At 45.6% G+C, this 21,841-nt stretch overlaps 1 protein-coding gene, 3 non-coding genes and 1 pseudogene across 4 annotated transcripts in view; 1 reads left to right on the top strand and 4 right to left on the bottom strand.

The window, feature by feature from the left end:
* LOC148670204 (antigen WC1.1-like) overlaps positions 1 to 21,841 on the bottom strand; it is a 217,141-nt gene that overhangs the window by 171,212 nt on the left and 24,088 nt on the right. The gene's annotated exons all lie outside the window — the stretch shown is intronic.
* On the bottom strand, positions 6,535 to 6,653 carry LOC148670209 (5S ribosomal RNA; annotated as a pseudogene).
* LOC148670208 (5S ribosomal RNA) lies at positions 10,876 to 10,994 on the bottom strand. The gene has a single exon (XR_015937240.1). It is a non-coding gene; the product is annotated as a 5S ribosomal RNA (ribosomal RNA).
* On the top strand, positions 13,895 to 14,059 carry LOC148670207 (U1 spliceosomal RNA). Its single transcript, XR_015938102.1, has one exon. It is a non-coding gene; the product is annotated as a U1 spliceosomal RNA (small nuclear RNA).
* trnag-acc (transfer RNA glycine (anticodon ACC)) lies at positions 15,447 to 15,519 on the bottom strand. Its single transcript has one exon. It is a non-coding gene; the product is annotated as a tRNA-Gly (tRNA).

Below are 21,841 nucleotides of genomic sequence, written 5' to 3'. Positions count from 1 at the left end.
AAAGGTGTAGTTAGTACGTAAGCTCCTGGAGAGAATCTCAATCGTGAGCAATGACCGGGGGGCAGATGAGGGTTTAAGCAGAGGACTGATTGACACGTGCACGTTTGGTACGGGGAGAGCTCGTAGGAATGCGGGAGCGCTTGCCTGCGTGAGGGAGATTCGTGGCAAAACCAACAGAATCAACCTGAACTCACAGAAAAACAAGAATGCCCCCGAGACACTTGCACCCCCCCCGGACCACTCTGGTATCAACACCCCCAAACCCATCCATACCAGCTAACAAGACTCAGAATCGGTGCAACCCTCCATCCTGGACCAAGAGCAGGATGGGACAAGAACCTGCACCACACTACGCACCCCTCATCCAGACCAGCAGGACAGCCAGACCACAGACAGCACCATCATGTAACCCCCCTGTTCATTCCAACAGAAAAGCCGAACTGACCCCCACCAGCATGGCGACGCTGCAGCTCTGGTCACACCAGCAGGCCCAATGGGCTCAGAGCTGGGGGACATACAGATGCAGCCATTCAAAATGCGTGGGCGATACCGCATTATTTTCCGGTACGCTGTACGCAGTCTACCGCAAGTTACGGGTAAATACTGCGAGTTACCGGTAAATACCGCTAGTTACCGTAAATTCTCCTATAATATGACAAGCAAAATAATAGTATCCGGAATTTCGGCAAGGTGGAGCTAATAAAGCTCAACCTCTCATGTTTGAGCTGTGGCCATCAAAGTCTTTAACGAAGATATTACTAATAGTATTAATAATGAATGACCTTGGACAAGCTGTAAGTGTAAACTCAAAGTATTGCCCTGGTCAACATTCTTTTTTTCATTGACCGTCTTTGTAAAAGTAACACCACAGCATTTCGCAATCACGCATTTGTTTCCAATCATGCAAAATACAGTAATTTTTGAGAATCGATTCACCATGCCTTTCACATGCTCATAAAAGAGATTGATTTAGGAACATAAACATATTACTGTATGAAAACTGTACTGTATACAGTATGTATATGTATATTTAATGTCTTAACTGTGCCCGTTTAAGTATTGAATATTCATATCTAATTTTACCACTGAAGGGAAATCTTAGTAGCTAAGCATAAAAAGAATAGGAGCATACTGCAACGCGTGTGAAAGCCATAAACGATATTAATTTTGGAACATAAACATACAGTATATGGCTGGTCTCGGTACTTTAAAGAAAACATACACGAAACATGGTTTCATTATGACCAGAATCGGTCTTGAGATATTTTTAACTTGATTTACAGTATTTGAGAGGTATGTCTTAACACCGATACTACAGTACGTAAATACTGCTCACGTATATGTTTCTTGGTTTATATTATGCATTTCATACGGTCAAATTACTTTTGAGCAACTAATAAGAAGCACGAAACGGTATGCCCAGGGCGTTTTAGTTTCGTTTTACTGGGACTCTGCTTTAACAATGTTGCCGTGGATTGATTAGAGATATCAAGTACATACAAGTCATTTTTTAAATGTTGTAGTTCGTCTTGTAAAAATGTTACGAGTACATCATCTATCAACAATTACACAGGTTCTGTTTCCATATTGCGGATTTTGGTTACGTAATATTATTTTCTAAATTTCACGTTGTGAATATATGATTTGGGCAAACAGAGCCGCAAAGAAGTACACTATGGGTTGTTTTTTTTTTGCAGTTTTATCTAGAACAAGCGATGCTTAAACCTTTGTCTGATTCTTGTGAAACTATCCACACGACAGTTACAGTACCTAGGAGTTGACTTCAGTGATGTCACTGATGGGATGTTTCTAAAAATCCATCCTCTGTAAAACGTCTTCTCTAGTTGTCCTGCATATGTATTCGCTAATGAAGCTGTGTGTTCTGAGCCTGGATCTCTACATTTCTGTGTGAATCAGCTTAAAGGGCTAAAGACAGCTTGTGTTTAAATTGAGTGTAAGGCAATTTATGCTTCTAAAGTCATGGTCAGCATTTATTATTGTACTGTGCTGTAAACTTGTTCTGTGCCTAGTCACATTATTTTATAGCGTTTTTATAGCGTTATCAAATCCAGTGGCGCTGTGTGTTAGTTTCCTGACTCCCATGTCCCATGGTCTGAGATTGAAACCTGTGAAACCGGTTTAATTCGTCACAGCCAGCACTCCGGCAGAGAGGGGGTTGTACTCGTAAAGTAGAAGCAGGCAAGATTTCCAGCGAAAGACACCTCCCCCTAATAATACACCCTCATACGATTCAAATTGTATTACAGCATTGTAATTACACATTGTAATTGTATTACACATTCTACACATGCTTAAAAGAGAAGAGAGAAAACGCAAGCCTTCTTCAGGTGTGAGGGTCTTCTGCTCAGAATGAAACGCTAAAATGTAATGTAGGCTCTGAATGGGTTCAATTATGATTTGGGCTTGATTAAGGTTGCCGCCTTTCATCTAAAACCCTTCTTGAATCCTTCTAAACTAAAAATCAGTGTTAGTGAGTTCTAAATTAAGAGGTATCCAGGTAACAGTGAAACGGGCGGACAGTCTGGGGAGATCGCCCGTTTTCCATGTAAATAGTTCCCTGGTTCCGCACCCCTTGGTGTTTCTCTCTCTCTCTCTCGGGTCACCTGATCATTAGCTCGAAAGATTTCAGTGCTTTGTGTATATTCTAATGGTAGTGGGGGCAGGTTGTGTGGGAACAGGTTTGGTTGAAATTGCATTGGAGATCTATGTTCTTCACACCTGAAACATTTTCTCTGAAAGCATTTTCTTCGCAGTTTAACCGATCTTGTTACAGCATGTTACAGTTTACTATTATTAACCATATTAATTTTAAGTGCTTAATGCCATTTTTTGACCAGGCACGAATATTCTTAAGTCCATATCTTCGCAAGGGAATCAGTGTGAATTGCAATACTAATTAAATTAAAACTACTAACTACTAACTAATACTAGCTAATTAAAACAAACCAGAAACCTGTTGTTCTGTCTAATGACATTACAAGTGGAAAGATTACAGATTTTAATCGTCTTTAATTTTGTTACGTTATACATTTTAGAAACGTTTCATCCATACAAACACCACAAAACTATTTTCGATTGTATTTCTGAATAGTATGTTACACTTAGTTCACTGTTTTAAATACATCTAATTAAGAAAGTTAGGTGTTAGCATAAACTATTAGCAATCAATAATATTAAATTTAGCACTGTAATAATCTGTTGCACTTTCCCCCACATCTTGTAAAAATATATTTTCATTGTTCAAATATACATTAAGTCTGACTATCATATAATAAGTTAAATACAAAACTAAAGAAAAAATAGGGTTAAATATAATTCAAAATATTTTGCTAACAATGTTAACTGTTTATGAATAATAAAATGTATTCCTGTGTGTGTGGGGTTTACATGTTCTCTCTGGGTTACATGGTTTTTCTCCATATGTGTGATATGACTCCCTCTCGCACTCCAAAACATACTGGTAAGTTAATTGGTTTATGGGAAAACTGGCCCTGGTGTGTGTGTGTTTGTGTCTGTCTGTCCTGTGATGGACTGGCACTATGTCCAGGGTGTATTCTGCCTTGTGTCCGTTGCTTACTGGGATAGGCTCCAAATCCTCTGTACTGGATAAAGAGATTAGAAATGGATGGAAGTAAAAGCACTGTGTGGATGGAACTATACACAGTGTTAGAAACCCACTATGAAATGGCAGCATCTCACTGAGAATAAAATATTTTATAGTGCTGGTTTAAGGAAACAGCCTTTCCACCTCTCTTGCACATCAGTATCCATACCTAGTTATTTAAACAAATTGCCTCTAATTATAAACATCTTAATATGCTGGCTCTGTGGATCCGCATCAGCTATGTTTGCCCATTCCTTCAATTCATGTGCATCCAACACACAGTTCAATGCCAGCAACTACACATAATCTAAAATACAATCCTTATTTCAGTATCAATGTAAACATATAGTCTGTTAACTTCATCATCTTCATCAAAAGTATGCCTAACCCCATTAGGAAGTGTTCTTGTTATAAGTGTATTCCTCAGCTTTCCCCAAATTATCTTCTTCTTGCCAACATCTCTAGTCTTTTATCCTGCAATAACTCAGCCAACACTTAAATCTCCAAAAGCTGCTGGTGTTAATTTCTTTAAATCACAAATATCATGTGTAAATACTGGCCATGTAATACTCTGCATTGTGGAATAATAGTTTATTTTAAAGGGAACTAGAGAAACTAAGAACTAGAGAAATCAAGAAAGGCTTTTTTTCTAGAATTAATAAATGCACATCCTGTTCACTGGGGAAATTAAATCCACACTGAGCAATCTTCAATATGTTCAGAATATGACAGCAAGAATCCTATCAGGGATGCATTATACCTGTTTTCAAGTCCTTGCACTGGTTACCTATCAGATTTCGAGTCAACTTCAAAATCCTTATCCTCCTTATATACTGTCCTACAACTGTTTTTATTGATCACCGAATTATTGTACTTGACATGACTTCATTCAGCCTTTCCTGAACGTCTATGACAGGCAGAGAGAGTGCTGTTTCTGGTGCGATCTTTTGCAGCTGACATTTCACTGTTTTAAACGAACAAGAAATTAGATTGCTCATAAATCAGTTATTCTATATAAACACAGCGTAATTGCCCTCCGAAAATCCTCTTTTTCTTGTTCGTTTTAGAGACCTTGATCGAAACTGATTTTAGATGTCAGAAAGGATTTCTTTTCTCTGTATTTCCTACATTGCTTTGTCGAGATTTTAACTTTATATCTAACTTTATATCTAGGCTCAGATTTCAACTATAAATCGTACAGTAATTAATAGCAGTAAATACTGATGTTTTGCGCCCTCTTACCACAAAAATATATGTTTTGTAGTTGGGATTAACTTTATTTCCTACGCGTAGCTACTCCGATTCGGACACCGAACAGTTAAAGATGGCGGCAAATCAGACACCCAGAGAGGGGGGGGGGGCGTCTTCTCGCCTCCATAACTAAAATGCCAAATAGGAGTGGCTTAAGCGACATACACAGTCGTGTAACTGACAGTTGGAGGTAGCCTATCGTGTAAATTTCGCTTTGTTGCTGATAGGTTAAGCTTTCGAAACTCTGCCCCAAAGTCATGTGACTGATTTTTCGCCCTGTTTCGTTGGTTAAACGCAATGATCACAAGCACCACCATGGTAACTGGGATGTATAGTTTTTAATTCCGTTTGAATTATAACTGTACGTACTGTCTTCATATTTGGCCAGGGCTTTAAACAGAAGGCGCGCCAAAAAATTTCGGTGCCGTCATCTCCGCTTTAAAGGTACCCCCGTGCTGGAAGAATTTGACCTTGGAACATTTGCCCGGCGTAGTTATAGTGGACATAAAAACAAGAGTTCGCTGGCATTATATCATAGAAGGCACAGACAGGCGCCAGACCGGTAATGCTTGATGAACTAGGGATTGGACAGTTTCCAAGTGCTTGTACAATCGATGGAAATGTTCAAATAAATGTGCAAAAGAAATAAACAAAATAATCATTTATTTCTTTATCATATTGGCTAGCTAATGTCTTCTCTTTGCTAGTTAGTGGCTGTGTTTCTGCGTTGGGTAGCAACGGGTGACTGTTCTCAGGCGGAAGATTTTCGTGCTAATTTAATTTTTAAAAATTTAAATTCATTCTATACAGCAATCACATATTTGGGTACCGTTTCATAAAACTTTCATGCTTAAAATGTTTAGGGAGAAATGGAAGACTGGTGTGTATTTTTTCTTTAAACTATCAAGACCAGCCATACACAGTACAGTTTATGTACATACAATAATGTTTATGTTCCTAAATTAATATCGTTTATGACATTCAGATGCGTTATGCTCCCCTTCTTTTTATGCTCAGCTACTAAAATTTCCCTTTAGTGGTAAAATTCCATATAAATATTCAAAACTAAGCGGATTGAAACGTACACAGTAAAGACATTAAATGATTAAATCTTTTCACTACCAACCAATGCACCACGAGTGCCCCTGTCGGTCATTTTGGCCAGCCAATCACTTACCGCGGTGCCCTACGGTGCCCTGCGGGTTGGTTACTGAACCGCGGGTTTTTAACGCTCATTTTGAATGGCTGCATCTGTATTTCACTTCAGCCTTTCACTCTTGCTTCCTTCCAATGAGGACGGAGCTGCGGGAGAAAGGGCGCTATAGAGGATCGCTGTGGAGAGCTGCTGCTGTGCTTTGACATCTGAGCTCTGTGGAAAACGATCTCAATACAATTCTGAAAACGCGACTCCCCGAACGCCAGCCGAACAAGTCTCCACAGCCGAAGCGCTGTGTCTCTTTTCAGCTGGCGATAAACCTTTCCTCGATCCTTTGCGGACTTGTAAAACTGTTCCTGATCAGAATAAAAAACGCTCACGCTAATACACAAGCACCCGTGTCTCGCCAAAGCTGACAAATAAACAGACGGACAAGCCGCACTGCACGTGTGAACAGGGGAATGAGCGAGCGAGCGGGGATAGGGCGCCTCCTGTGCTTAAAAGCTTACAGCACCTGGTATTCCCAGGCGGTCTCCCATCCAAGTACTAATCAGGCCCATCCCTGTTTAGCTTCCAAGATCAGACGAGATCAGGCGTGCTCAAGGGGGTGTGGCCGTAAGCGAGAGTAAAGCTCGCTGGCACCCTTCTTATTGAGAGGACAGCTCCGTCAACTCTTTTACGACGCTGCTTTTTTACCGGGGTAAACTTAGCTTGAAGTTCCAAAATGATTTTGGCACGCCTGTAGCGCTTTCACGAAATCTCTTAGAGTTACAAAAACACTTGCTTTGTGTATAAAATACATTGTGGATGATTTCTCAGCCTTTACTTTTTCGGTTTTATGACATTTTTTTGACCAAGCACGAATATTCTTTTGTCCATATCTCCGCAATGGAAGCACAGAACGCCTTCAAACCAAAAGCATTTTAAAGACCACGACTTGTGGATATTTCCACAGCCTTTACATCAAACTATCAGTGAGCTAATTATGTTTTTTTAAATCTCCGGTTTTTCATCGATGCGTAATTACGCACGAACTGGAACCCGGGGGACCGCTGTGTGCACACGTTCACAACGTGAGAAATACTGTTCCATACGGCTTCGTGTGAAAAACCCGTATATGACCATAGGAAGCAGAACAGCGCAGTCTCCCATTACCCAGACTGTAAGCACGGGAAAAAAGCTTTGTTTGATTTCTGAAACCCTTCCTTTACGCCCTGTTTTCATTCAGGTAAGGGTCAACTATATTCACAATACTACTGACAGCAGGAAGATTAAAATATTCTTTTCTCAGCAGCTTATTAAAAACAGCTCCCATGATGTTCAAACCGACGTTTTACACAGAACACTGACACAGCTTTGTGTTCTGAATCTCTTTTTCTCGTGCTTTTATTTAATGTGGCACAATGCACTGGGATAGGGGTATTCTGTTCACAAACCAATAGCATTTAAACCACAGCACCCACAATGCTGCAAGTGTTTTGCACACTAAGCAGGTCCTCTGACTTTTCCCAGCTTTGTTTTGGGTTGTGGAACCTTTCTTTATATTTTTTAGGATTTTCTGAAGATAACACTACAGGTAATACACTGGGATAGGTGGGTCATCTTCATGGCTCAATAGCATTTTAAATACAGCACCCACACTGCTGTACCCAAGTGTTTTACACACCAGACAGGCCCCCGAACCTCGTACAACCTTGCTGTGGCTGTGGCCCCTTTCTTTAATTTTTTATGATTTTTTGAAGATAACACTACAGGTAATACACTGGGATAGGTGGGTCGTCTTCATGGCTCAATAGCATTTCAAATACAGCACCCACACTGCTGTACCCAAGTGTTTTACACACCAGACAGGCCCCCGAACCTCGTACAACCTTGCTGTGGCTGTGGCCCCTTTCTTTATTTTTTTATGATTTTCTGAAGATAACACTACAGGTAATACACTGGGACAGGCGGGTCATCTTCATGGCTCAATAGCATTTCAAATACAGCACCCACACTGCTGAAACCAAGTGTTTTACACACCAGACAGGCCCCCTAACTTTATATAACCTTGCTGTGGCTGTGGCCCCTTTATTTATTTTTTTTAATACGAATTTTAGTTTTTCAATATGGCACCATTAGACAGGCGGTACATGGGGATTGGGGGGTGCTATTCATGAGTCAATAGCTCTTCAAGCACAACAGCCACAGTGCTGCAACCAGGTGTTTTACACCAGACATTTCCCCTAACCTTATACAACCTCGCTTTGAGTTGTGGAACATTTCTTTATTTTTTAATGGCTTTTTTGACTGTAATCAAGTGTTGTGCTCACTAGGCAGGCCTCCTGACCTTTCACAGTCATACTTTGTTGTGTGCAACTTTAATTATCTTTTTAGGATTTTTTGAACATGGCAACTTCCACCGAGACGGGTGGGGGGTGTGGGGGTGCTCTTCAATAGCTTTTTCATCTATACACACAAACGGATGTAACCAAGACACTCAGAACCTGTCACGCAGGGGCTGACTGCTGAGCATAGGGATCCAATGCGGTGCCCTTGGTAGGGTTGGCGCGAGACGCAGGCGTAGTCGGAGTAAACAGGCAGGGGCCCGAGTCCGGGAAGGCGTAGTACAGGCGTTGGCACAGAATCGACAGGCGAAGGCGTAGTCGAGGGACTGGCAGGGGTCGGAGTCCGGGAAGGCGTAGAAGTTGCGTCGGTAGGCAGAGGCGTAAACGAAGAAACAGGCTGGGGTCAGGATCCGAGAAAGCGTAAAACAGGCGAAGGTACAAAATCGAGTGGCTAAAGTGGTTGTCGGAAAAGCGGGGTCGAGGTCCAGGGGAGAAGTCATAGTAAGGCAAAGGCGTAGTTAGTAGGTAAGCTCCGGGAGAGAATCTCAATCGTGAGCAATGACCGGGGGACAGATGAGGGTTTAAGTAGAGGACTGATTGACATGTGCACGTTTGGTATGGGGAGAGCTCGAGGGAATGCGGGAGCGCTTGCCTGCGTGAGGGAGATTCGTGACAGAACCAACAGAATCAACCTGAACTCATAGAAAAACAAGAATGCCCCCGAGACACCTGCACCCCCCTCCTGGACCACTCTGGTATCAACACCCCCAAACCCATCCATACCAGCTAACAAGACTCAGAATTGGTGCAACCCTCCAACCTGGACCAAGAGCAGGATGGGACAAGAACCTGCACCACACTACGTACACAGGTTTGTATTTTTGACTGAAGATGAAAATGTCTAACATAGATTGTTTTGGTTCTAGCAAACAATAAAAATAGTTGTTAAAATCCAAACACACATAATGAGATCACTCTCTGTCAGTATGTGTAACATTCTGGGTCTGGGCTCCTCTGTATTTGGGCTAAAGAGAGTTCAACAACATTATTAAATGCACTGACATCATAATCTGACAAGATCTATTGTTTAGGGGAGACTTGACCACCCACTGTCCCCCTGGTATCGTGAAGCTCATTGTCCTTTAGCTTTCCAAAACCAGAATCACTTGGGACTCCGGGGGGATCGGTGTATGCAAAATATGAATTCCTTATGCAAGAAATTGTATATGGTCAATATAGCGATCATATCTTATCAGCAGATGGTAATCTCCAAGGAACAAGTAATAGGTTTATTCCACGCTGAAAAATGATCAAATGATTGATGAACCCAAGTGATTTGAAAGAAATGTTAAACAACTCAAAGCGAGGTTGTATAAGGTTAGGGGAGCTGTCTGGTGTGTAAAACACCTGGTTGCAGCACTGTGGCTGTTGTGCTTGAAGAGCTATTGACTCGTGAAGAGCACGATGTACTATCCCCATGTACCGCCTGTCTAATGGTGCCATATTGAAAAACTCATAAAAAAATAAAGAAAGGGGCCACAACCACAGCAAGGTTGTATGAGGTTCTGGGGGCTGTCTGGTGTGTAAAACACTTGGTTTCAGCAGTGTGGCTGTTGTATTTGAAATGCTATTGAGCCATGAAGATGACCCACCTGTCCCAGTGTATTACCTGTAGTGTTATCTTCAGAAAATCATAAAAAAATAAAGAAAGGGGCCACAGCCACAGCAAGGTTATATAAAGTTAGGGGGCCTGTCTGGTGTGTAAAACACTTGGTTTCAGCAGTGTGGGTGCTGTATTTGAAATGCTATTGAGCCATGAAGATGACCCACCTGTCCCAGTGTATTACCTGTAGTGTTATCTTCAGAAAATCATAAAAAAATAAAGAAAGGGGCCACAGCCACAGCAAGGTTATATAAAGTTAGGGGGCCTGTCTGGTGTGTAAAACACTTGGTTTCAGCAGTGTGGGTGCTGTATTTGAAATGCTATTGAGCCATGAAGATGACCCACCTGTCCCAGTGTATTACCTGTAGTGTTATCTTCAAAAAATCATAAAAAATTAAAGAAAGGGGCCACAGCCACAGCAAGGTTGTACGAGGTTCGGGGGCCTGTCTGGTGTGTAAAACACTTGGGTACAGCAGTGTGGGTGCTGTATTTAAAATGCTCTTGAGCCATGAAATTGAGAGGATCGCTGTGGAGAGCTGCTGCTGTGCTTTGACATCTGAGCTCTGTGGAAAACGATCTCAATACAATTCTGAAAAACGCGACTCTCCGAACGCCAGCCGAACAAGTCTCCACAGCCGAAGCGCTGTGTCTCTTTTCAGCTGGCGATAAACCTTTCCTCGATCCTTTGCGGACTTGTAAAACTGTTCCTGATCAGAATAAAAAACGCTCACGCTAATACACAAGCACCCGTGTCTCGCCAAAGCTGACAAATAAACAGACGGACAAGCCGCACTGCACGTGTGAACAGGGGAATGAGCGAGCGAGCGGGGATAGGGCACCTCCTGCGCTTAAAAGCTTACAGCACCTGGTATTCCCAGGCGGTCTCCCATCCAAGTACTAACCAGGCCCATCCCTGTTTAGCTTCCGAGATCAGACGAGATCAGGCGTGATCAAGGGGGTGTGGCTGTAAGCAAGAGCAAGGCTCGCTGGCACCCTTCTTATTGAGAGGACAGCTCCGTCACCTCTTTTACGACGCTGCTTTTTTTCCCTTGCGTTTTTCTCTTCTTCCCAGTTTTAGAAGTTTTAGATGGGTCAAAGCGCTGAGCTTTTTTACAGCGCAACGTCTTATGAAAACCCAGTACTGCTTGGAACAAATTGAGTCTCTGGTTGCTCCCAATATTGAAATAAAGACCTTACTCAGGTGAGAACTCTCTCTTATTGCTTCCTTGATAGTTATATTTCCATGACACCGGTTTAATGTCTGTAGATTGTATCTTATTTTTATTTTTTGTTTTGTTTCATGTTCATATTATGTGTTTTCACCCAGTTGACTCCAGTTAATAACAGTTCACCCAGTTAATAGCCACTTTTTATGCGCGAAAAACGGGTGATCTTTCTATCTCGTGATCAGCTTAGTATCTTTCTGTAAGTTTTTTTCTTCTTAATTAAACGTTTAAAATACATGAATTTCATAAAGACAACACACGTTTCGAACAGAAAAAAATCATATTCTGTTCTCTTCCTGGTATGTATAACAGATCAGCAGGTCTTATTTTCCCAATTGCTTTTTTCCACTGTATTTATCATAATGGCTAGCCAATGTCCTCTCTTAGCTAGGTAATGTTACTTTTGGATGTGGTTCTGCGTTGCGTAGAAGCACATGTATCCATAGAAAGTGTATTATACTACTATTTGAGCTACAGTACATAAAAATAATTATATCGTTATTAATTTCTTTAGGTACGTGATTCCATATTATATTCCCTATTAATCAAATTCTAAAAGTATGCTTTTGTTTACTCCGATAACGAGCACATTCACAGAAAATGTTAATATCTTATGACTTTTCACAAAGTATATAAAGTTAAGATGGTCAGAAGGAGCATGTAAAAACGTTTCCGAAACATGGTAAAATCTTACTACATGTAAGACTTTGATGCTTAAAATGTTTAGGAAGAAAGTGGAATACTGGTGTGTTTTTTTTCTTTAAACTACCAATACCAGCCATATACAGTTTACACTATATGTTTATGTTCCTAAATTAATATAGTTTATGGTGGTGTATCGTGGTTGTAGAGGTTTGATGGGTTTACTGAGACAATTATTAATTGTAGCTGTAATCACGAGGTTGTTCGTTGTGGCTTTTAGAAAATCAATCGTCAGAACAACTAACAACGCACACACACGGGTTCAATACATGAGATACATTTATTCATATAAATTGTGCACCAAACATATACTAGTCTGCCTGGATACGAGCGGCAGACCTTACTGTGAGGGTTATCAATATACAAGGTATATAATCTCGAAGAGATGCCAACACAAAGAGATACACAACAGAGAATATATGTCAATATATATCGTTCGGTTACCAAATCGCTAATCAGTGTTATTACCCACTGTTACTCTAAACTCGGAAGTAAATACATTACTCATGAATTAAATTGATAACAACTTGTGTTGAGGTACAATTGAATTCTCGAGACACAATGTAGAACATGGGGTTTACTTATCCACTGTGTATGGATTTGGAATCTCCCGGCACGAACACCAAACCAGCTGACAGGCTCTGTTGCAGCCTCTGTTCCAGCGGTTGTCCAATGGGCGTTGTCCCGGCGTCCTCTGGCTACCGGCCAACCAGTTGAGGTACAGCTCGGAGTAGGACGGGCGGAGGAATCTGACTGCGGCGCACAGGGCAGTCGTTGCTCCGAGGAGATCTACCAGCAGTCCAGCTGGCTAGTAGAAAGTCTCTATGCACAGAGTGTGACCGCGAGTCCTCACAAGTCACTCTTTTGCCTGGGAAGAAGCTGGTTCGTTCCTGGTCCAGCGCTGCTTCTGAATAAGCTATTCAGGTTGTCGATGAGGGTCCAACTGTAGGCTGCCGTTGATCAAGCGGATCATTCACGTTGGTAGAATTCTGAGTACGTATGGGATCCTCAGCCTCGCGCTTAGAACAAAGTCCAAGTCCCTTTGCAGACAACAGCAGTTGTCACGTGATTGTCTCTGAGGATGCGCGAAAATGGCCAAGGAGAGCCCCGATCTGAGCTTGCGCTCCCTTTTTGACCAAGACATAGATGTGTGCTGATTGGTTGAGAGTTTGGCGGGCATTAGAGACCCACGTGGTATTACCACGCCCTGCCAGTCCCTGATTGGTTGGTCAAGGTGAGATATGAGTCACTTACTCTTGACACTTAGGAATGCAGTCCAGATGTCTATTCGGCACTCCCTAGACAGATAGGCACCAATGGATGACCATTGATCATGATAGCCAGGCTAAGCTAAGTGCATCCCCATCTGGGAGCTGTCCATTATCAAAAGAAAACATCTTAAATCAACCTGCATGAATACTTGCTCTGTGGCTGCACCACAAAGATGGAGGGTGAGATGGGGCCTCATTTAGGACAGAATACCACCGCCTAATTCTGTCTTATTAACAAGCACTGCCGCTACAACGGCATCTCTCCTGTCAAACTTCCTCCTGACGTGTTTGACAGGATCTGGGCCGTGGTGAACAGTGGGAAAGACGCCCTGTAGAGAGTGAGGAACATGGGGCTGTTCAAAGGCATCGAGGTCCCAGTCAAGGCAGCAGGTAGCCTGGCCCTGTTCATCACCCGAGAGAACTATTACTTCAGAGATCTGTGGAGAGAAGGGAGGGAGGAAGCAGAAAATCTGTGGGAAATTGAGAGCATAGGTCAATATCTCAAGAAACTGTGAAAAACATTATCATGTTTAAGTAAAGAATGTGATTTGCACCAGAAAAAAATAAATTGTTGCTATATAACTGGTACCGTGTCAAAATGTAATGAGATGTGATTATATATACTGTTTTAAGTATGTATATTAATGTAAAGCTTTCTAATTTGTGATGTCCTGTATTTTTTTGTGAAAAGAAAATAAAGTTCTTAAAAAATCGATTCACCCAGGGCGAGGCTCGGCCATTGCACTCCGGCTGTGCTGACCCCTGCGAATTCCCCAAATGTGGGAATCTCGACTGCATAATTTCTGGTAGTGGGGGACTGCGTTCGCGCTCTCTCCTGATGTGCTTGGTCCAATATCAGATACGGGAGAGTTAGGACACCACGAGCTGCGATAGGATCCCAGTTCGAAAGGAGTCGATGCCACTGCTGGTTCCCGGTTTCTTTTAGTTAGAGGTCCGGAGAAGCATTTCAAGCTGGTTACACTACTCCTTCCGGACATTCATTCCCTTTTCAAAGTCAGTCGTTTTGCTGTTGTCTGCATTATTTAGGCTGATTATCGAGGTTAGCCTTTATTTGGTCATGGGGGCCTCGGTACTGTATGCTAATTCTCAAGACAGTTTCACCCGTTTTCTGATTGCTAGGTTCTGTACCAGTGCAGACATGTCAAACAGTGAATGGCTGTACCTCTATTGTATCCGTGCTCAATGAATGAAATCAGTAATAAATGAATATATGTATAGTTATACGAAAAATAAGTGGTTTATCGACTCATCTTCATTTGCAGATTTAGAGGCAGCTTCGATATTCGGGGGAGGCGTAAAACATGGTGCTGATCTTTGGAAAGCAGGAGGCAAAACTGACACGTTCTCATACAAGGAGCTGAAACCAGGCCACCTGGGTGAAGATCAGGTATCGTAACCGCTAGACCATATGGGAGCATACAGCCATGTTGTGCGTGCGTCATGTAAGCAAACTGTAATTGCTGCCTTCATGACCTGCTTGATGGAGAAAACACACAAGAGAGTTGGCACTCAGAGTGTCGAAGGGTTGATGTATACTAGGGCTCAGTTGAAATGCAGCGTCAGGACTTTTCCGACTAGTGTCACACAAAGAGAGTACATCCTTTCCTACTGGCTGTGTATGTCTCGGTAACTCGCTGTGATCGTATAGTGCTCAGAATTTGTGTTGTGGCCGCAACAACCCCGGTTCGAATCCACATACTGGCAGAATAGGAGGAGTACTGCCTGACTGGATCGTTGATGAACGACAGAGGCCACTCCGACCTCTTCTTGGTTTTCTTCAATGACTTACTAAGGATCTTCTTCACATTCGCCCATGCAGGGGAAGCCAGTTACACCAAAGCAAACGCAGGAAAGTGCATTTCAAGCAGAGACCAGGAGGGACTTGTTTACACCGAGAGTGGTCGGCGAATGGAACAATGCGCCCAGCCCTGTTGCTGGAGCCGATTCTTGATGAGATCTTGGGCTCACTAAGAGGCCCCCGCTGGATGCTAATCTTTCTGTTGTTCTTGCAGGTCCTGCGCTGCTTTTGAGCCGACAGAGCTCGTCCTGGTCTGTCGGCACAGCCCAATTGCAAATGATCGGCTCCACGTACAGAAGGAACGTGCGTTTGGTACAAGAGTGCACGAAGGCACCGGAAATACATTGGGAACAAATGACCGGTCGTTCAAGACCTCTGTGAGGTACAGGAGCGTGCAAAACGAGGCTGCTTCCACCCGGTCTCGAACCGGGGACCTTGCGCGTGGTAGGCGAACGTGATAGCCGCTACACTACGGAAACCTGCAAGGACCGTTGCTGGTGTCTTGCTTGCGTTTCGGGCTGAGAAAGGGACGCGTCACTCTAGGCAGGGTGCGCTGGAGAGAGGAACAAAGGGCGCGATGAAACAAAATACCAAAACCCGGGATCAAACCAGGGACCTTTAGATCTTCAGTCTAACGCTCTCCCAACTGAGCTATTTTGGCGGTGCGCAGAGCCCACAGCCACCTGCTCCAGCCTTCCTGTGTTGCGGCATGAGCGCACCAAGAGTAGCGGGAGAGTGTTGCAGGAACGTCACTCTGAAGGAAAGCCACCCAGGTGCGCCCTCTGAGCTCTGTCCAGCGCATCTTCCTCGCATGGACTCCTGCCTGGGACGGGCAGGAAACAATTAGCAAGAACAGAACGACACCCCATGGGTGTCTCATGACCACACCTTAGGTTGTGACACGTGCAGGTGTGAGGGGTTGCCGGGCTACTTTGGAGCAGAGCTTGGGCGGAGGGGGGGCGGGAAAGCAGACAAAGAGGTGACACCTCAAGGTCTGCACGATCACAGCTCTCCGCCTCCCCAGGCTTCCGCTCGATAAGCTACTGGACACACCCGCCCCTCCTCACACAGACCGTGGAAAAGCCCCCGAGTGGGAGGGCTCTCTCTTCCTCCCAGGAGCTCTTGGACACGACGCACAGACAGGGCGAAGCGAACTGCCGCCTGCAAACACGGCTCCAGGCAGGACTCCACTCCGCAGGAGCCGCAGAGCAGAGGAGATGGGGGCAACTTAGCTCCTGTGCAGAGACCTGAGCTGTTGTTGCTGCGGACGCTGTCTTTTCTGCACTCGGGGTAGGAGTGAATGTTGAGTTGCCCTTAGAAATGAAGCAGAGCACTTCAACGGCACGGGTGTGTGTGTGTGCGTGCGCCCTGGTGATTCTGGGAGACAGATCGAACCTGGGCTAAAAGAGAGGGGGCTTAGCCCTCTTCCATTTGCTAGTTCAAAGTTCTACAACCCATTTGTATCTGCTAGGTGGCGCAGTCGTCGTGCACAAAGAACGCTTTGAAAAGCGTCAAAGGCAAGTCATTCCGAGTTGGTCGTTTGTGTTTTCCGTTCAGACGCGAAATGCTGAAATTATCTCTCGGCTCCTCGGTTGTCATCCCTGACATCCCAACCCCGCCACTCACTGTGTAAAGCAGTGTCGTATGGCCCTGACATCACACCCCCACCACTCTCTACGGAAAGCACTGTCGTATAGCCCTGACACCCACCCCTCCACTCATTGAATAAAGCAGTGTCATCAAGCCCCGACATCCCACCCCCGCCACTCTCTACGTAAAGAAGTGTCGTATGGCCCTGATATCCCACCCCCACCACTAACTGCGTAAAGTAGTATCTTCAGGCCCTGACATCCCAATCCCGCAACTCTCTGCGTAAAGAAGTGTCGTATGGACCTGACACCCACCCGTCCACTCTGTGCTTAAAGCAGTGACGTCAAGCCCTGACATTCCACCCCCTTCACTCCCTGCGTAAGGCACTGTCATATGGCCCTGACACCCACCCCTCCACTCACTGTGTAAAGCAGTGTCATATGGCCCTGACATCACACCCCCACAACTCTCTGCGTAAAGCAGTATCGTCAGGCCCTGACATCCCACCCCTGCCACTCCCTGCGTAAAGCACTGTCGTATAGCCCTGAAACCCACCCCGCCACTCACTGTGTAAAGCAGTGTCGTATGGCCCTGACATCACACCCCTGCCACTATCTGCGTAAAGCAATATCGTCAGGCCCTAACATCCCACCCCCGCCACTCTCTACGTAAAGAAGTGTTGTATGGCCCTGACACCCACCCCTCCGCACTCTGCATAAAGCAGTCTCATCTGGCCCTGAAAATCCACCCCCGCCACTATCTGCGTAAAGCAGTATCGTCAGGCCCTGACATCCCACCCCTGCCACTCTCTGCGAAAAGAAGTGTCGTATGGCCCTGATACCCACCCCTCCACACTCTGCGTTAAGCAGTGCTGTCAGGCTCTGACATCCCAACCCCGCCACTCTCTGCCTAAAGAATTGTCGTATGGCCCTGACACCCACCCCTCCATTTTCTACAAAAAGCATTGTCTTCATGCCCTGACATCCCAAACTCACCACTGTCTGCGTAAAGAAATGTCGTATGGCCCTAACATCTAACCCCCACCACTCTCTACGATAAGCAGTATCGTCAGGCCCTGACATCCCACCCCAGCCACTCTCTGCGTAAAGAAGTGTCGCATGGCCCTGACACCCACCCCTCAACTCTCTGCATAATGCAGTCTCGTGAGGCCCTGACATCCCAACCCCGCCACTCTCTGTGTAAAGCAGTATCATCAGGCCCTGACATCCCACCCCTGCCACTCTCTGCGTAAAGTAGTATGGTCAGGCTCTGACATCCCACCCACGACACTCTCTGCCTAAAGCACTGTCATATGGCCCTGACACTCACCCCTCCACTCTCTGCGTTAAGCGGTGTCTTCATGCACTGACATCCCACCCCCGCCAATCTCTGCGTAAAGCAGTATCGTCAGGCCCTGACATCCAACCCCCGACACTCTCTGCGTAAAGCACTGTCATATGGCCCTGACACTCACCCCTCCACTCTCTGCGTTAAGCACGGTCGTATGGCCCTGACATCCTAGCCTCGCCGCTCACTGCGTTAAGCACTGTCGTATGGCCCTGACACCCACCCCTCCACTCTCTGCATAAAGCAGTGTCGTCAAGCCCTGACATCCCACCCCCGCCACTATCTGCGTAAAGTAGTATCGTCAGGCCCTGACATCCCACCCCTGCCACTATCTGCGTAAAGCAGTATCGTCAGGCCCTGACATCCCACCCCTGCCACTCTCTGCGAAAAGAAGTGTCGTATGGCCTTGATACCCACCCCTCCACTCTCTGCGTAAAGCAGTGCTGTCAGGATCTGACATCCCAACCCCGCCACTCTCTGCCTAAAGAATTGTCGTATGGCCCTGACACCCACCCCTCCATTCTCTGCATAAACCAGTGTCTTCATGCCCTGACATCCCACCCCCGCCACTCTCTGCGTTAAGCAGTGCTGTCAGGCCCTGACACCCACCCCTCCACTCTCTGCATAAAGCAGTCTCATCAGGCCCTGACATCCCACCCCCGCCACCCTCTACGTAAAGAAATGTCGTATGGCCCTGATACCAACCCCTCCACTCTCTGCGTTAAGCAGTGCTGTCAGGCTCTGACATCCCACCCCTGCCACTCTGTGCGTTAACCCCTGTCGTATGGCCCTGACACCCACACCTCCATTCTCTAAGTAAAGCAGTGTCTTCATGCCCTGACATCCCACCCCCGCCACTCTCTGCGTAAAGCAGTATCGTCATTCCCTGACATCCCACACTCGCCACTGTCTGCGTAAAGCACTGTCGTATGGCCCTGACATCCCACCCCTGCCACTCTGTGCGTAAAGAAGTGTCTTATGGCTCTGACAATCACCCCTCCACTATCTGCATAAAGCAGTGTCTTATGGCCATGACACCCACCCCTCCACTTTCTGCGTTAAGCAGTGTTGTCAGGCCCTGACATCCCACCCCCGCCACTCTCTGCATAAAGCAGTGTCGTCAAGCCCTGATATCCCACCCCCACCACTCTCTGCATAAAGCAGTGTTGTCAGGCCCTGACATCCTACCCCCTCCACCTTCTGCCTAAAGCACTGTCATATGGCCCTGACACCCACCCCTCCACTCTCTGCGTTAAGCAGTGTTGTCAGGCCCTGACATCCCGCCCCCTCCACTCTGCGTAAAGCACTGTCGTATAGCCCTGACATCCCAGCCTCGCCACTCACTGCGTTAAGCACTGTCATATGGCCCTGAGACCCACCCCTCCACTCTCTGCGTTAAGCAGTGTTGTCAGGCCCTGACATTGCACGCCTGCCACTCTCTACGTAAAGAAGTGTCGTATGGCCCTGACATCCCACCCCCGCTACTCTCTGCATAAATCAGTGTCAAGTAATAGGTTTATTCCATGCTGAAAAAAAGAAGAAAGAGAACACAACGTTTCAGCCTTCTTCAGGTGTGAGAGAGACAGGGCAGTAGGCAAAGGTAAAGTAATAATAATAATAATTGCTTACACTTATATAGCGCTTTTCTGGACACTCCACTCAAAGCGCTTTACAGGTAATGGGGACTCCCCTCCACCACCACCAATGTGCAGCATCCACCTGGATGATGCTACGGCAGCCATAGTGCGCCAGAACGCTCACCACACATCAGCTATCAGTGGGGAGGAGAGCAGAGTAATGTAGCCAATTCATAGAGGGGGATTATTAGGAGGCCATGATTAGTAAGGGCCAATTGGAAATTTGGCCAGGACACCGGGGTACACCCCTACTCTTTTCGAGAAGAGCCCTGGGATTTTTAATGACCACAGAGAGTCAGGACCTCGGTTTTACGTCTCATCCGAAGGACGGCGCCTGTTTACAGTATAGTGTCCCCATCACTATACTGGGGCATTAGGACCCACATGTACCGCAGGGTGAGCGCCCCCTGCTGGCCCCACTAACACCTCTTCCAGCAGCAACCTTAGTTTTTCCCAGGAGGTCTCCCATCCAGGTACTGACCAGGCTCACACCTGCTTAGCTTCAGTGGGTTGCCAGTTGTGAGTTGCAGGGTGATATGGCTGCTGGCAAGTAGCGGGAGAACAAAGGATGGGAGAGAGGAGGAGTGAGAGGCGGGAGCAGGGGACAGAAAGAGAGGCCAATCAAGAGGTTTAAAGTCAGATTGGGTGCAGAGAGGTGTGAAATGAAACTTCCAATGAATGGAGAAAATTTAAAAGAACAGTAGTCTGTCGTTAAGGGAAGGGAGAATGTGTGATCCTAGCTGCAGAATAATTTTAGTTTCGGTGGTCTTTCTGATGTATGAGTTTCTGAAAACTGTCTTTGAGAACACATACAGAGAGATTAGAGTGGTTGTGGCCGTCAGAGGTGAAATGAGAAACAATGGGCTTGGAGAGATCTTTAATCTTCACAGCCCTGACGTGTTCTCTGAAGCGGTCTTCGAGTCTCCTTCCTGTTTCTCCAATGTAGATGGCTGGGCATTTACTGCAAGAGATACAGTAAATAAGGTTGCTGGAGGTACAAGATGCTGTCTGGGTGATCCGGAAATTGTCCTGAGGGGCCTTGAATGAGTGTGGTGGTGGCTGTGTACTTGCAGGTGATACAGCGAGCTCTGTTGCAAGGGAAAGTGCCTGGTGTGGATGGTTGTTGAGGGCGGTCAAGGGAGCTGTGAACAAGGAGGTTACGCAGATTAGGTGGTCGGCGATATGAGATGATAGGGCGATCAGAAAAGAGGGCCCCAATGGAGGGATCATCCTGTACGATGGAAAAGTTCTGGTTAATGGTCCTGGGGATAGGAAGTGTGTTAGGGTGGTAAGGAAGCACCAAAGGAATGCAGTTTTTACGGCGGGAGTTCCTGATCGGGTTGATGGTCCGGGGGGTGTTTTTGGCTCGGGCAAGGGCCTTGTCAATCACACTGCTGGGGTATCCTCTGTTGATGAAAAATGAGTACATTTCGAGGGCTTGGTTCTTGAAGTCGATGTCGTCGCTGCATAATCGTCGTAACCTAAGGAATTGTGAAAAAGGAAGAGAGTTTTTAGTGTGGTTGGGGTGAAATTAGCTGTACAGGAGGTAGCTGTGTGAATCTGTGGGTTTGTAATAAACTGAAGTGGACAGTCGGGGGTAGTTGATAGACAAGTGGATGTCTAGAAACAGAAGAGTGGTGGAAGATATGTTAACCGTATATTTGAGGGACGGGTGGAAGTTGGTGAAATGGTGCAGGAAGAACTCAAGCTGATCGTTGGAGCATGTGGCGGCACCGACGCAGTCATCAATATATCGCTTGTAGAGGTCAGGGACATAGCCAGTGTAGGAAGCGAAGAAGCGTTCTTCTACCCAGCTGACAAAAATGTTGGCATAGCTGGGTCCCATTCTGGTGCCCATGGCAACTCCACTGACCTGTTGGTAAAAAAGATTATTGAAAGAGAATGCGTTCAGTGTGAGGACCAATTCTGCACGGCATACCAGGGTGTGGGTGGGTGGATCAAGCACTGTGCGTTTGTCCAGCGTGTGCTTGAGGGCTGTAAGGCCGTCATTATGGGGAATGACGGTGTACAGAGATGTGATGTCCATGGTAAAAATGTAGCATTCGGTACCCTGAAATTGGAAATCATTAAAAAGTTGGAGCGCGTGGTTGGTGTCTTTGATGTATGAGGGAAGATCTTCAACCAGCGGTCTCATGAGGCTGTCGAGAAAGGCTGAGATGTAAGTAGTTGGACAGTTACATGCTGATACGATGGGGCGTCCAGGGGT

Source organism: Lepisosteus platostomus, chromosome 5 (assembly GCF_059453375.1).
Source record: "Lepisosteus platostomus isolate fLepPlt1 chromosome 5, fLepPlt1.hap1, whole genome shotgun sequence".
NCBI lineage: Eukaryota > Metazoa > Chordata > Actinopteri > Semionotiformes > Lepisosteidae > Lepisosteus > Lepisosteus platostomus.
The sequence above is the reverse complement of the archived record's forward strand: the minus strand, read 5'-3'. Positions and strand labels throughout refer to the sequence as shown.